This window comes from Pongo pygmaeus, chromosome 1 (assembly GCF_028885625.2).
Source record: "Pongo pygmaeus isolate AG05252 chromosome 1, NHGRI_mPonPyg2-v2.0_pri, whole genome shotgun sequence".
NCBI lineage: Eukaryota > Metazoa > Chordata > Mammalia > Primates > Hominidae > Pongo > Pongo pygmaeus.
Genome location: NC_072373.2, coordinates 100,030,534 through 100,044,758, shown reverse-complemented (window position 1 = coordinate 100,044,758; position 14,225 = coordinate 100,030,534). Strand labels below are relative to the sequence as shown.

At 40.2% G+C, this 14,225-nt stretch overlaps 1 protein-coding gene across 10 annotated transcripts in view; it reads left to right on the top strand.

Annotated features, from left to right (window-relative positions):
- RPRD2 (regulation of nuclear pre-mRNA domain containing 2) overlaps positions 1-14,225 on the top strand; it is a 112,834-nt gene that overhangs the window by 54,950 nt on the left and 43,659 nt on the right. The window lies entirely within an intron of this gene.

The window sequence follows — 14,225 nt, the reverse complement described above, 5'->3', positions numbered from 1 at the left end:
GTTGGATCCAGCACTTCCCACAGTGTATTCCTATGAAATGATCAGAGGAAGAAGAGTTCTGTGTTCAAATAAGTTTAGAAAATGATCAGTACTACTTTTCCTTTCCTGAAGATTCAAAGTTCACATTACCATATCAATAATTTTATTTCTTTTTGGAGCTTTACAAAGCTAATTTCAAAACATTTCCTGGCTGAGCGCGGTGGCTCACGCCTGTAATCCCAGCACTTCAGGAGTCCAAGGCGGGCGGATCACGAGGTCAGGAGATCAAGACCATCAAGAGATGGTGAAACCCTGTCTCTAATAAAAAATACAAAAAAATTAGCCGGGCGTGGTGGCAGGCGCCTGTAGTCCCAGCTACTCAGGAGGCTGAGGCAGGAGAATGGCTTGAACCCAGGAGGCGGAGCTTGCAGTGAGCCGAGATCACGCCACTGCACTCCAGCCTGGGTGACAGAGTAAGACTCCGTCTCAAAAGAAAACAAAACAAAACCACAGCATTTCCTAAACTCTGACCATGGGCCCTTCTTTTTGAATGCCTATTGAACATCCCCACATTCGGGGAGAATTCTGGTGTATATACAGTACAAACTTCTATCTGATCTTATTTTTGCCCTATATTAATAGTGTGTTCTTTGTGTTGCATCCATATTTGTAAATTGTTTTCTACAAGAGACACACACAGTTACAGGATAAACAATATATAGAACAATATATAAACAGTTATATGGAACAACCATAATAGCTAAATGCTTCCTCAGATTATATATTTATTATCATTGACCCATTTGTTAGTATTAACCCAGTCAGAACTGAATGATCCTGTCAAATTATGGAATATATTGAAAATAAGAGATAAAACAAAAGAACTGACTGATCCCTCTTCCTTCCTTAGGATTGTTAACTTAAAATGTCTACCTTGCTATTAGAAAAGGTTAAAATATGGTACTACTTGAATGTACTAAGTAAATAAGTGCATAAAATAATAACACCTACCATTTGTTGGATATTTATAATTGACTGAATATTATACAAAGTGCTTTATCATTTAATTTTGAGAACAACTTTATACCGTGGGCACTATTTTTACCTTAATTTTTTCTTTTTCTGAGATGGAGTTTCGCTCTTGTTGCCCAGGCTGGAGTGCAGTGGCACAATCTCGGCTTACCGCAACCTCCGCCTCCTGGGTTCAAGCAATTAGGCAATTCTCCTGCCTCAGCCTCCCGAGTAGCCGGGATTACAGGCATGCGCCACCACGCCCAGCTAATTCTGTATTTTTAGTAGAGACAGGTTTCTCCATGTTGGTCAGGCTGGTCTTGAACTCCTGACCTCAGGTGATCCGCCCGCCTCCGCCTCCGCCTCCCAAAGTGCTGGGATTACAGGAGTGAGCCAACACACCTGGCCTTGTTACCCTAATTTTAAGGAAGAAGAAACTGTGGCTTGGAGAGGTTAGGTAAATTGCCTAAGCTCTCAGAGCTACCTGGAGGCAGAGAGCCAGATTCCCACTTCAGGCTGTCTAAATCCAAAGCCCATGTTGTTTGCCACTTAACCACTAATCCATGCTGCCTCTTTATATATAAAACCCAGTATAATTGTGAATAAGAACAACAATACACCAGAGTTTCTGCTATAAATATCACTGTAGTATCTATAACTTAGCCTAGTGTTTCCTAGACTTGAATTTCATGACCTATTTCATGGATTAATATACAGTTGTCAACCTTTTTTTTTTTTTAAACCATGTAAAGATATGTTTAAAAACAACTACTCTGTGTGTTACTACCATTATTTCATGGAAAAAAGTGAGGAGGACATAATCTCGGAATAAAGTACCGTTCTTAAATTAAAACCTTAAGCCCCCAAGAATGTTTTAACTCAGTGAAACATGTCTTCAGAAACCTGTAGTAAACATCATACGTAATGATGAAGCAAAGCATTCCAAGACAGAAGTCCTTCATTATCATTACTGTTGATCATCATGCTGGGGGTTCCATTTATTTAGAAATGAATGAATGAATAAATAGGTCAGGTGCAGTGGCTCATGCCTATAATCCCAGCACTTTGGGAGGCCGAGGCAGGCAGATCACTTGAGGTCAGCAGTTCAAGACCAGCCTGGCCAACATGGTGAAACCCCATCTGTAGTAAAAGTACAAAAAGTAGCCGGGTGTGGTGGTGCACAACTGTAATCCCAGCTACTCGGGAGGCTGAGGCACAAGAATCGCTTGAACCTGGGAGGTGGAGGTTGCAGTGAGTTGAGATCATGCCTCTGCCCTGTAGCCTGGGCGACAGAGCAAGACCCCGTCTCAAGAAAAAGAAAAAAGGAATGAATTAATAAATAAAATGCATTTAGAAGAGACAGAATTGTCATTATTTGCAGGTAATATAATTATCTACATCAGGTGGGCAACCCTTTTCTGTAAAGGGTGGATAGTTAAGTAGTTTAGGTATTTTGAGCCATAGTATCTCTGTCACAGCTCCTTAACAATGCCATTCTAGCATGGAAGCACCAAACAGTACAGAAACAAATGGGTATGGCTATGTTCCAATAAGAATACGCAGCAGGCCAGATTTGGTCTGAGGTTCATAATTTGCCAACCCTTAGCCTACATAGAAAGTCATGATGATCAACTAATAAGATAACTCAGCTAAATAGCCAGATTCAAGTTGAACATACAAAATCAGTAGCTTTCCTATGTATGCCAGCAGCAACTTATTTTAAACTGTAATTAGGAAGAAAGATTTATCTTGCAAGACAAAAAATAAAAGAAAACCCCACCCAAGAATAAATATAAGAAGTATGTAAGGCTTTTATAAAGAAAATTTTAAAAATTTAAAGGATATTAAAGAAGATCTGGATAAATGAAGATATATAGGGTTTTTTGAAGGAAAAGATTTGGTATTGTTAAAAATACATTTCTTTCCTAATATGTTATTTATACTCTGTAATCCCAATCAAAATCTCAATAGGATTTCCTGTGGAAGGATAAATATCCAAGGTAATTTTTTTTAAGAAAAGTAAGGTTAAAATTCCCTACCAGTTATCAAATACATCTTAAAACAATAATGGAAGCAGGAATAGAAGATTGTATTAGTGAAACAGAATACACTCTTGCTTATAAATAAATAAATTATAAACTATATGGTAAATCAGAGGATATTAAAATAAGAGCTTAATGCCAGGTGTGATGGTTCTCACACCTGTAATCCTTGCACTTTTAGGAGGCTGAAGTGGGAGGATCACTTGAGGCCAGAAATTTGAGACCAGCCTGGGCAATATAGCAAGACCCTGTCTCTACAAAAAAAATTTAAAATTAGCCAGGTGTGGTGGCATGTGCCTGTAGTCCTAGCTACCAGGAGGCCAAGGCAGGAGGATCTCTTGAGTCCAGGAGTTCAAGACTGAATGAATTATAATCATACCATGGCACTCCACACTCCAGCCTGGGTGACAGAGCAAGACGCTATCTCTAAAATAAACAAATAAAGAACTTAAGTATTCCTTAAACAGCCCCATCTTAACCACCACTTCCCCTTTTAAAACTCACACCTGTAATCCCAGCACTTTGGGAGGCCAAGGAGGGTGGATCACAAGGTTAGGAGATTGAGACCATCCTTCCCTGGCTAACACGGTGAAACCCTGTCTCTACTAAAAACACACACACACACACACATACACACGCACACACAAAATTAGCCAGGTATGGTGGCGGGCACCTGTAGTTCCAGCTAGTCAGGAGGCTGAGGCAGGAGAATGGCATGAACCCAGGAAGCAGAGCTTGCAGTGAGCCAAGATCACGCCACTACAGTCTGGGTGACAGAGCAAGACTCCGTCTCAAAATAATAATAATAATAAATAAAAATAAAAAATAAATAAAACTCTTATTCACAATACTACTATACACTGATTCCTTTTCTGAATTTTTTTCTCTTAAGGCTATGTTGATTCCTTTAATTCAAGGGGGGCAAATGTCTAGAAGTTCCTGGCAGGTAATACAGATGAGTGAAGTAGGTTGAGTGTGAGAAAAAATCCACTTAATAGGGACAGCAGTTACTCAGTCCTAGGCTAATGGCCATGAAGAAATATAAGCCCAACATTAACATATGCTGCCAAACTTTTCTCACTTTTAAACCAGGACAGAAATTTGGATTTTTATATGAAGTCACACCATTTTTATATGTGTGACATTGTCAGATTTAAAAAATAATATTGCTGACAAAACACATTTGATGATCATATTGAACCATGGGCAACTTTTTAGGGACATTAATTTTATTCCTTGAATGCCTTTACTTTAAGGTGTTTATTGATTTCACTTGATTAAAAATTGGTATGGGGTGGACTCACAGCCACATGTTAAAAGAGATGCCCAAATAAGGGAAAGTAGGACTTTCAGATAAGTCGGGAAACTATTTTCTCTAGTACTTATCCAGTTATTTCAGTTATTTTTATTAAATTTCAGTTTATCTTTTCCATCACTGGTTGGAAATTCCATGGGCTGGAAACCTGGAGATTGTATTTTAGATATACTAGTTATTATTGTAAGAAAATGTGTATGTGAGAGGGAGGGGTAAAAATGAAAGTTAAACCAACCTGGTATTTGCCATTTGTGTCCTAGAGGTCCTAGCTAAGGGACAGAAATGCCAGTTTATCTGAATATACATCACCATGAGACCAGAATAGTTGAAACACTAATTTGAAGCACAGGAAAAGTGTCTATGAATGTCAGAGTTGAGTTACACTTGGGAAACTGTGGACTACTCTGCAACCAGCAATGACTTCAATAAGTTATGTATAGATTATAGAAGAATCCCTTTAAGAACTGAGGGTTTGCTTGTATTGCGTCAGGATGGTGTAAGAGTAGGTATATCTTTAATGTGGGTAGAGCTTTCCAAAATCCTGTCCCTATCCCAGGTTTTTGTAAAAGGCAATTATTTGTGCTTATACATTTTCATCTTTAATTGAGCTGAAAAATGAATTTATGCTAGTTGTTATATAAGAGCTTAATGTGATTTTATTGACTCTTAAGGGTGTATAGAGAATTATATGCATGATCTTTTTTGGGAAAAGGTGTCATGACAGATTTTGAGGAAATAATGAGCTTGGTACCCATAATCTGAAAATTTGAATCCAAAATGCTCTAAAATCTGGAGCTTTTTGAGCACCAACATGATGCACACAGAAAATGCTCATTGGAGCATCTTGGATTTCAAATTAGAGATGCTCAGCCAGTAAGGATAATGCAAATATTCCAAAATCTGAAAACAAATTTTTTTTTTTTTTTTTTTTTTTTTGAGACAGAGTTTCGCTCTTGTTGCCCAGGCTGGAGTGCAATAGCAGGATCTCAGCTTACTGCAACCTCCGCCTCCTGGGTTCAAGCAGTTCTCCTGCCTCAGCCTCCTGAGAGGCTGGGATTACAGGCATGCGCCACCACGCCTGGCTAATTTTATAATTTTTCGTAGAGACGGGGTTTCTCCATGTTGGTCAGGCTGATCTCAAACTCCTGACCCCAGGTGATCCACCCGCCTCGGCCTCCCAGAGTGCTGGGATTACAGGTGTGAGCCACAGCACCCGGCCAGTTGAGAATTTCTACTTAAATGTTATATGTCCATATTCAGTTCAGAATGCCTGAAACACTAACATGCCTTACTTTGTGTAAAGTCCTACTCCTACAGTTTCAATTTATATGAAAATATGTTCAATATAAATTGAAAATTGCTATATAAATGGTAACTAATTTTGCAGATAAGCAGATTGGATTTTATTATTTCTATTTTTTTTTTCTTTTTATTTGAGTTGGAGTCTCACTCTGTCGCCCAGGCTGGAGTGCAGCAGCACGATCTTGGCTCACTGCAACCTCTGCTTCCTGGGTTCAAGTGATTCTCCTGCCTCAGCCTTGAGAAGCTGGGATTACAGGCGAGTGCCACCATGCCCGGCTAATTTTTGTATTTTTAGTAGAGACAGGGTTTCACCATGTTGGTCAGGCTGGTCTTGAACTCCTGACCTCATGATCCGCCTGCCTTGACCTCCCGAAGTGCTGGGATTACAGGCATGAGCTACTGCACCTGGCCCAGATTTTATTATTTCTTTCTACAAAATGAGAAAAACTGAAGTCGAGAGCAGTTAAGATACCACCCAAAGGAAAATGACAATTTAGTAAAAGTCTGGGACTAGAACCCAGATTTTTCTGACTCTCAGTCCTCTGTTATTTCTATTCTGCCAAATAGCCCTCCTAAATCTAACTTACAATTTTTCATTTTATAACAGCCCCTTAGTAATCTTTAATTTTTCTTTCTTATTTCTTAGTCACTTACCAGGGACTGATTCTTCTGTTAAAGTTTCTTCCTCCTTTTCTCTCTGCCTTTTAATTTTCTATTATTGTTGCTCTGTTTGATATATTTAAATTAATATTATAGCCTGCTAACTAGTTTCCCAGTTTCTGTTACCTTTTTCATTCACTTCAGACTACATACACACAGATGTCCAGAGATACAATGGTTTAAGACCATAGTCTCTGGAACCAGTGTGCATAGATTTGAATTCTGGCTCTGCCACCTCATAACTCTATAACTTTAGGTAAATAAAATTAGTTTCTCATCTGTATAATGAATCCAGTAATAGTACCTACTTCATAAAGTGTGGAAACTAAAGAGTTAATAATATATATGAAGGGCTTAGAACAGTAACTGACATTTAATAAACAATAAATGTTAGCTGCTGCTATGATGAGGAAGATGACTGTGCCTACTACTGCTATTATTATTATTAACAAATTAATATTAGCAAGGCATACTCTGAAAACCTTTAAAATATATTTTTATATTGCTTTATGATTTAAGAAATTTCTGGCCGGGTGAGGTGGCTCACGCCTGTAATCCCAGCACTTTGGGAGGCCGAGGCGGGTGGATCACCTGAGGTCAGGAGTTTGAGACCAGCCTGACCAACATGGAGAAACCCCGTCTCTACTAAAAATACAAAATTAGCCAGGCGTGGTAGCGCATACTATAATCCCAGCTACTCGGGAGGCTGAGGCAGGAGAATTGCTTGAACCCTGGGAAGCAGAGGTTGTAATGAGCCGAGATCGCATCATTGCACTCCAGCCTGGGCAACAAGAACAAAAGTCCGTCTCAAAAAAAAAAAAAAGAAAAAGAAATTTCCTTCCATCTTTATTATCTTTTTTGATTCTCAAATCAAATATATGATATAATTAGGGGCAAAGATTATTATCCTCATTTTACAGATGAGGATACTGATGATAAAATAAATCATATAAAACTACTTGGAGATACGAAACTGAACATTAAAAAATAAGAGAGGGCTGGGTGTGGTGGCTCACGCCTATAATCCCAGCACTTTGGGAGGCCAAGGCAGCAGTATCACCTAAGCCCAGGAGTTTGAGACCACCCTGGGCAACATAGGGAGACCTCATCTCTACTAAATTAACTGGGTGTGGTGGCATATGCCTGTGGTCCAAGCTACTTGGAAGGCTGAAGCAGGAGGATCGCTTGAGCCTGAGTGGTGGAGGCTACAGTGAGCTGTGGTGGTGTCACTGCACTCTGCCTTGAGCAACAGAGTGAGACCCTGTCTCAAACAAACAAACAAAAAAAGGATGCCACTTAAAGCCTTCTACAGTCAAATCTCAATCTTCCCATCCTTACCACCAGCTCTCCTGAATCCCAGTAATGAGACATTGCTCTAGCCAAATGCTCATACTCTATATCTTAATATAAGTGCTTATGAATTTTTCTCCATGGAGTAGCTCTTCCTCCTTGGGAAGCAGCAGAGCTTAGAGATTAAAAATGCAAGGTTTGGAGTCAAACTTGCAAGGTTACCTGGGTTTAAATCCTGGATCTCTTACTTGGTAGAGTAGTTTATTTAACTTTCTCGTGCTTCAGTTTTCCCATCTGTAAAATGAGAATAATAGTACAGTTTGTCTCTTAGGGATGCTGTGAGGATTAAATAGGCTAATATATGTAAAGCATTATAAAGGAACATGAAAATGCTCTAAAAATCAGTGAGCTAAGTATCCATCTCAAGAAGTTTTAAAAGAAGAGCAAAATAAGCCCAAGAAAGGAAAGATATAATAAAATAAGAGCAGAAACTAATGAAATAAAAAACAAATACACAGTGAGGTACTTTCAGTGTCAAATTCATTGTAAGAGAGAATAGAATAGTGTTTGCCAGGGACTGGGGTAGGGGGCAGGGAATGGGGAGTTATTGTTCAATGGGTATAGAGTTTCAGTTTTGCAAGATGAAAAGAGTTCTGGAGATATGGGTGGTGGTGATGGTTGCACAATACGAATGTACGTAATGCCATTTAATTGTACACTTGAAAATGGTTAAGATAGGCCGGGTGCTATGGCTCACGCCTGTAATCCCAGAACTTTGGGAGGCCAAGGCGAGCGGATCATGAGGTCAGGAGTTCAAGATCAGCCTGGCCAACGTAGTGAAACCCCGTCTCTACTAAAAATATAAAAATTAGCCGGCCATGGTGGCATGTGCCTGTAGTTCCAGCTTCTTGGAGGGCTGAGGCAGGAGAATCACTTGAACCCGGGAAGTGGAGGTTGCAGTGACCCGAGATCACGCCACTGCACTCCAGCTTGGGTGATACAGTGAGACTGAGTCTCAGTAAATAAATAAATAAATAAAAAGTTTTTAAAAAGAAAAACAAAGGCCGGGCACTGTGGCTCACGCCTGTAATCCCAGCACCTTGGGAGACCAAGGCGGGTGGATCACTTGGGGTCCGGAGATCGAGACCATCCTGGCCAACATGGTGAAACCCCATTTCTACTAAAAATACAAAAATTAGCTGAGCGTGGTAGCCCGTGCCTGTAGTCCTGGCTACTCGGGAGGCTAAGGCAGGAGAATCGCTTGAACCCAGGAGGCAGAGGTTGCAGTTAGCCGAGATTGCCCCACTGCACTCCAGCCTGGGCAACAGAGCAAGACTCTATCTCAAAAAAAAAAAAAAGAAAAGAAAGAAAATGTTAAGGTATCTGGGTGTGGTGTGGTGGCTCATACTTGTAATCCCAACACATTGGGAGGCCAAAGTGGGTGGATTGCTTGAACCCAGGAGTTTGAGACCAACCTAAGCAACATGGCAAGACCCCATCCCTACAATAAATACAAAAATTAGCTGGATATGGTGGCGTGTGCCTGTGTTTCCAGCTACTCAGGAGGCTGAGGCAGGAGGATCTCTTGAGCCCAGGAGGTCAAGGCTGCAGTGAGCCATAATCATGCTATTGCACTCCAGCCTGGGTGACGTAGTGAGACTCTGTCTCAAATATGAACTCTTTAATACAGGATTCTGGGGTATAACACTTTCTGTATAGAAAAAATAAAGTTAAATGATTTCCTACACTGTACACAGAAATATATTCCAAGTGAATTACTTTGGTGTGTAAAATAAAACTTTAAAATATTTGAAGAAAATATAAATATTTTTATGGTTATAGGGAATAAAGGCTCTTAAGATACAAAAAACTATAATAAAAATATTTGAGTTTGATTACATAAAAATTAAACTTCTGCATTACAAAAGATAACAAAATTAAAGTGATACATTAGGGAAGATATTTGTCGTAGACAAAGTAAGTTATATGAATGGGAATTATATTAGGAGATACAGAGTGGCAAATTTTTGAATTTTTAGAATGAAAATCTATCCTCGCCAGGCGTGGTGGCTCACGCCTGTAATCCCAGCCCTTTGGGAGGCCAAGGTGGGTGGATCACCTGAAGTCAGGAGTTCGAGACCAGCCTGACCAACATGGCGAAACCCCATCTCTACTAAAAATACAAAAAATTAGCTGGGCATGGTGACAGGCGCCTGTAATCCCAGCTACTCGGGAGGCTGAGGCAGGAGAATCGCTTGAACCTGGGAGGCAGAGGTTGCAGTGAGCCAAGATGGCACGCCACTGCACTCCAGCCTGGGTAACAGAGTGAGACTCTGTCTCAAAAAAAAAAAAAAAAAAAAAAATCTGTCCTCATACACTGTTTTTCAGCTTCAAGGTTTTTTGACTAAGTATTGACTGTCTCTCGAGGTGATCCTTCCTCCCTCACTTTCCCTGTCTCGAGCTATTCTTATGCGTCAGCCTCCCAAGTAGCTGGCACTATAGGTGTGTGCTACCTGGCCTGAGTCAACCCATTACTTAGTCTTTTATTCAGACAATTAGCAAATGTTACTAAGGACCTGTAAGACAGCACATTATTCTGATGACTTCCCAGTAATGAGGTATTGATAAAGAAAAGAGACCCCTCTGAGTGAGGTACAAGATTGTGGTGTTTAGTTTTATGTAACTGTGACATCTGGACACCTCCTCTTGTACTTTATCAACTTTACCCTTTGAAGTAATTTGCTAGTACCTTCCTGTTATAAGAGTAAGGGGGGTGTCACTAGCAAAGAAAGCATCTGTTGAACATCCTAGCAATTCTATAAGGTCGCTGTTGAACATCCTAGCAATTCTACAAGGTCAGCCAATTTTTTTTTTAACTTAAAAATCAAAGAACAAAAGGTTTTGTAACTAAGCATGTTACATGGTTTGTGGTGATTGTAAATTCTGTGAAAATTGACATTGTGGACAGTAGTGGCTTTTTTTTTTTTTTTTAATGGAGTTTTGCTCTTGTTGCCCAGGTTGGAGTGCAGTGGTGCGATCTCAGCTCACCACAACCTTTGCTTCCCAGGTTCAAGCGATTCTCCTGCCTCAGTCTCCCAAGTAGCTGGGATTACAGGCATGCACCACCACTCCTGGCTAATTTTGTATTTTTAGTAGAGACGGGGTTTCTCCATGTTGGTCAGGCTGGTCTCGAACTCCCAACCTCAGTTGATCCACCCGCCTCAGCCTCCCAAAGTGTTAGGATTACAGGTGTGAGCCACCACACCCAGCCAGTAGTGGCTTTTTAACCTGTCAGGCTGGAGTACAGTGGCACGATCACGGCTCACTGCAGCCTTGACCTCTGGGTTTCAAGCAGTCCTCCTACCTCAGCTCCCCAGATAGCTGAGATTACAGGCGTGCGCAACCATACCTGGCTAATTTCTGTATTTTTTGTAAAGGCAAGGTTTCACCCTGTTGCCCAGGCTGGTCTCGAACTCCTAGCCTCAAGCGATCCTCCCACCTCGACCTCCCAAAGTACGAGACCTTTCTCAAAAAAAAAAAAAAATAGAAAATGATAATGTCCTGTTGTCATTCATTCAGCTACTATTTAGTAACAGCAAAGAAACAACAACGACTAAGTTATAATCACTGTTTTGAAGAAGTTCTGTGGTCTAGTTGAAGAAACAGATGTTTATATATAATTATGACTTGACTTCTGGCAGAATAGTCAACCATCTTATTCCAAGGAGTCATTTTGTTATAAAATAACTACATCCTTGACAAAACTTAAGCAGAACCAAAAACAGTGGATGTATTAGAATGGCAAAGCTAACATGAACCAGCATGCTGATAACATTAATACAATGTGATCTTGGCATTTAAACTAGGCTCTGGAGAAGGGCAAATGTGCTCTTGGGTAATTAGCTCCCCCTGGCTTCTGAGATATATTTTCTCTATATGAACACATTTTCTATTTAGGCCACAAGGAATCCCATAGGTTAAAAACAAAAGTGCTCACAGTGAAAGATCTCTGAACACACAGAAAAACAGACCACCACAATTGAGAATCCATCAATTTAGTTCCTCCCAAAATGAGTTTCAGAGATTGGAATTATCAGACAGAATGTGTAAAGCAGTGTATATGAAATGTTAGAGAAAGATTAAATGGAATAACAAAATGAACAACAGGTAAGATATTTGGACAGATGGAAAAAAATTATAGGAACTCTTGAAAGAGAATACACAAGAATGTAGTTCTGAAGAAATCAGAATGCAACAGGAGAAATAAGGAGTGGGGAAAATGAAAAATGAAGGCCAGGCGTGGTGGCTCACACCTATAATCCCAGCACATGAGGCCAAGGTGGGAGAATCACTTGAGCCCAGGAGTTCAAGACCAGCCTGGGTAACATAGCGGGACCTCATTTCTATAAAAAAATACAAATTAGGCAGGTGTGGTGGTGTGTACTTTTAGTCCCAGCTACTTAGGAGGCTGAGGTGGGAGGATCACTTGAGCCTGGGAGATTCTGTACAAAAGGAGAGAACTTTTGAGTTCTTTAGAAGATAACACTGTCTGGCTGGGCGTGGTCGCTCACGCCTGTCATCCCAGCACTTTGGGAGGCTGGGGCAGGCGGATTACCTGAGGTTGGGAGTTCGAGACCAGCCAGACCAACATGGAGAAACCCCGTCTGTACTAAAAATACAAAATTAGCCGGACCTGGTGGCGCATGCCTGTAATCCAGCTACATGGGAGGCTGAGGCGGGAGAATCGCTTGAACCGAGAGGTGGAGGTTGCGGTGAGCCGAGATCGCGCCCTTGTACTCCAGCCTGGGCAACGAGAGCGAAACTCCGTCTCAAAAAAAAAAGATAACACTGGCTGAGAACACCCTAAAAGTGATGAAAAATATGAATCTAAGATATAGGAAGCAACAACATATACTAAATAGCATAAATAAAAATTTTATACCTAGTTACTGTAATGAAATTATAAAACAAGCAGTTTTAAAAGCATCCAGAGTTTACATCTACTAGGGTAACTATGATTCAAAACAAACAAACAACTAGAAAATGACAAGGCTTAGAGAGGATGTGGAGAAATTGGAACCCATTTACATTTCTTGCAGTAATGTAAAATGGTGCAGTTGCTGTGGAAAACAGTTTGGTGGTTCCTCAAAAATTAAACATAGAATTACCACATGATCCAGCAGTTCTACCTCTAGATATATACCCCAAAAGAAATGGAAACAGAGACTTAAACAGATATTTGTATAGGCATGTTCATAGCAGCATTATTCACAGTAGCCAAAAGGAAGAACAATCCACATGTTCGTCAGTAGATGAATGGATAAACAGTGTGATATATACAAACATGGAATATTATTCAGTCTTAAAAAGGAAGGAATTTTTTTTTTTTGTCCTTGTTGCCCTGGCTGGAGTTCAACGGCATGATCTCAGCTCACTGCAACTTCCGCTTCCTGGGTTCAAGCAATTCTCCTGCCTCGGCCTTCTGAGTAGCTGGGATTACAGGCACGCACCACCATACCCAGCTAATTTTTGTATTTCTAGTAGAGACAGGGTTTCACCATGTTGGTCAGGCTGGTCTTGAACTCCTGACCTTAGGTGACCCACCCACGTCAGCCTCCCAAAGTGCTGGGATTACAGGCGTGAGCCACTGCGCCCGGCCAAAAAGGAAGGAAATTCTAATACATGCTGCAACATGGGTGAACTTTGATGACATTATGCTAAGTGAAACACGCCTGTCACAAAAGGACAAGTATTATATGATGCCACTTACATCAGTCACCTTCAGTAGTCAAATTCAGAGACAGGAAGTAGAATCATGGTTGCTGGGGAAAGGGGAGAATTGGGAGTTATTGTTTAGTGGATATAGTATACCAATTTGGGAAAATAAAGTTTTGGAGTTTTGTTGCACAACAGTGTGAATATACTTAACTTTTGAACTGTACACTAAAAAAATGGTTAAGATGGTAAATTTTACGTGTATTTTACCACAATTTTCTTTAAAAAAGGAATGACATTACACTTTCTTCTGGGTGATGGAACAAGACCCTAAATCTTTAAAAAGAAAAAAAAAAAAAAAGAAAGTCTGATAAATGCTACGAAATGGTTGAACCGTGAAAACATGCTGAAATAAGCCAGATACAAAAGGACAAATATTGTATGATTACATTTATCAAAATACCTAGAATTGTTAGGTCCATAAAGAGAGATTAAAGGTTATCAGGAGCTGGGAAAAAGAGGTAAGGGGGAGTTATTGGTACAGAGTACTGTGGTCTGAATATTTATGTCCCCCCAAAATTCATATGTTGAAACCTAGTCCTTAATGTGGTAGTATTAAGAGGTGGAGCCTTTGGGAGGTGATGAGGTCTAAGGGAGGTAGTGAAAAATTTTGGAAATAGTAGTGAGAATTGCACAACATGGTGAATGTAGTTACTGCCACTGAATTGTACATTTAATGGCTGAAATGGCACACTTTATGTTACATATATTTAATCACAATAAGAAAATGATAAATAAAAAAAAAAAGCAGCCAAAAAAATAAAAGATCAGTATAAAAGGCCTACAATTAAAGAGTAATAATTGGGGCTGGGCACGGTGGCTCACACGTGTAATCCTGACATGTTGGGAGG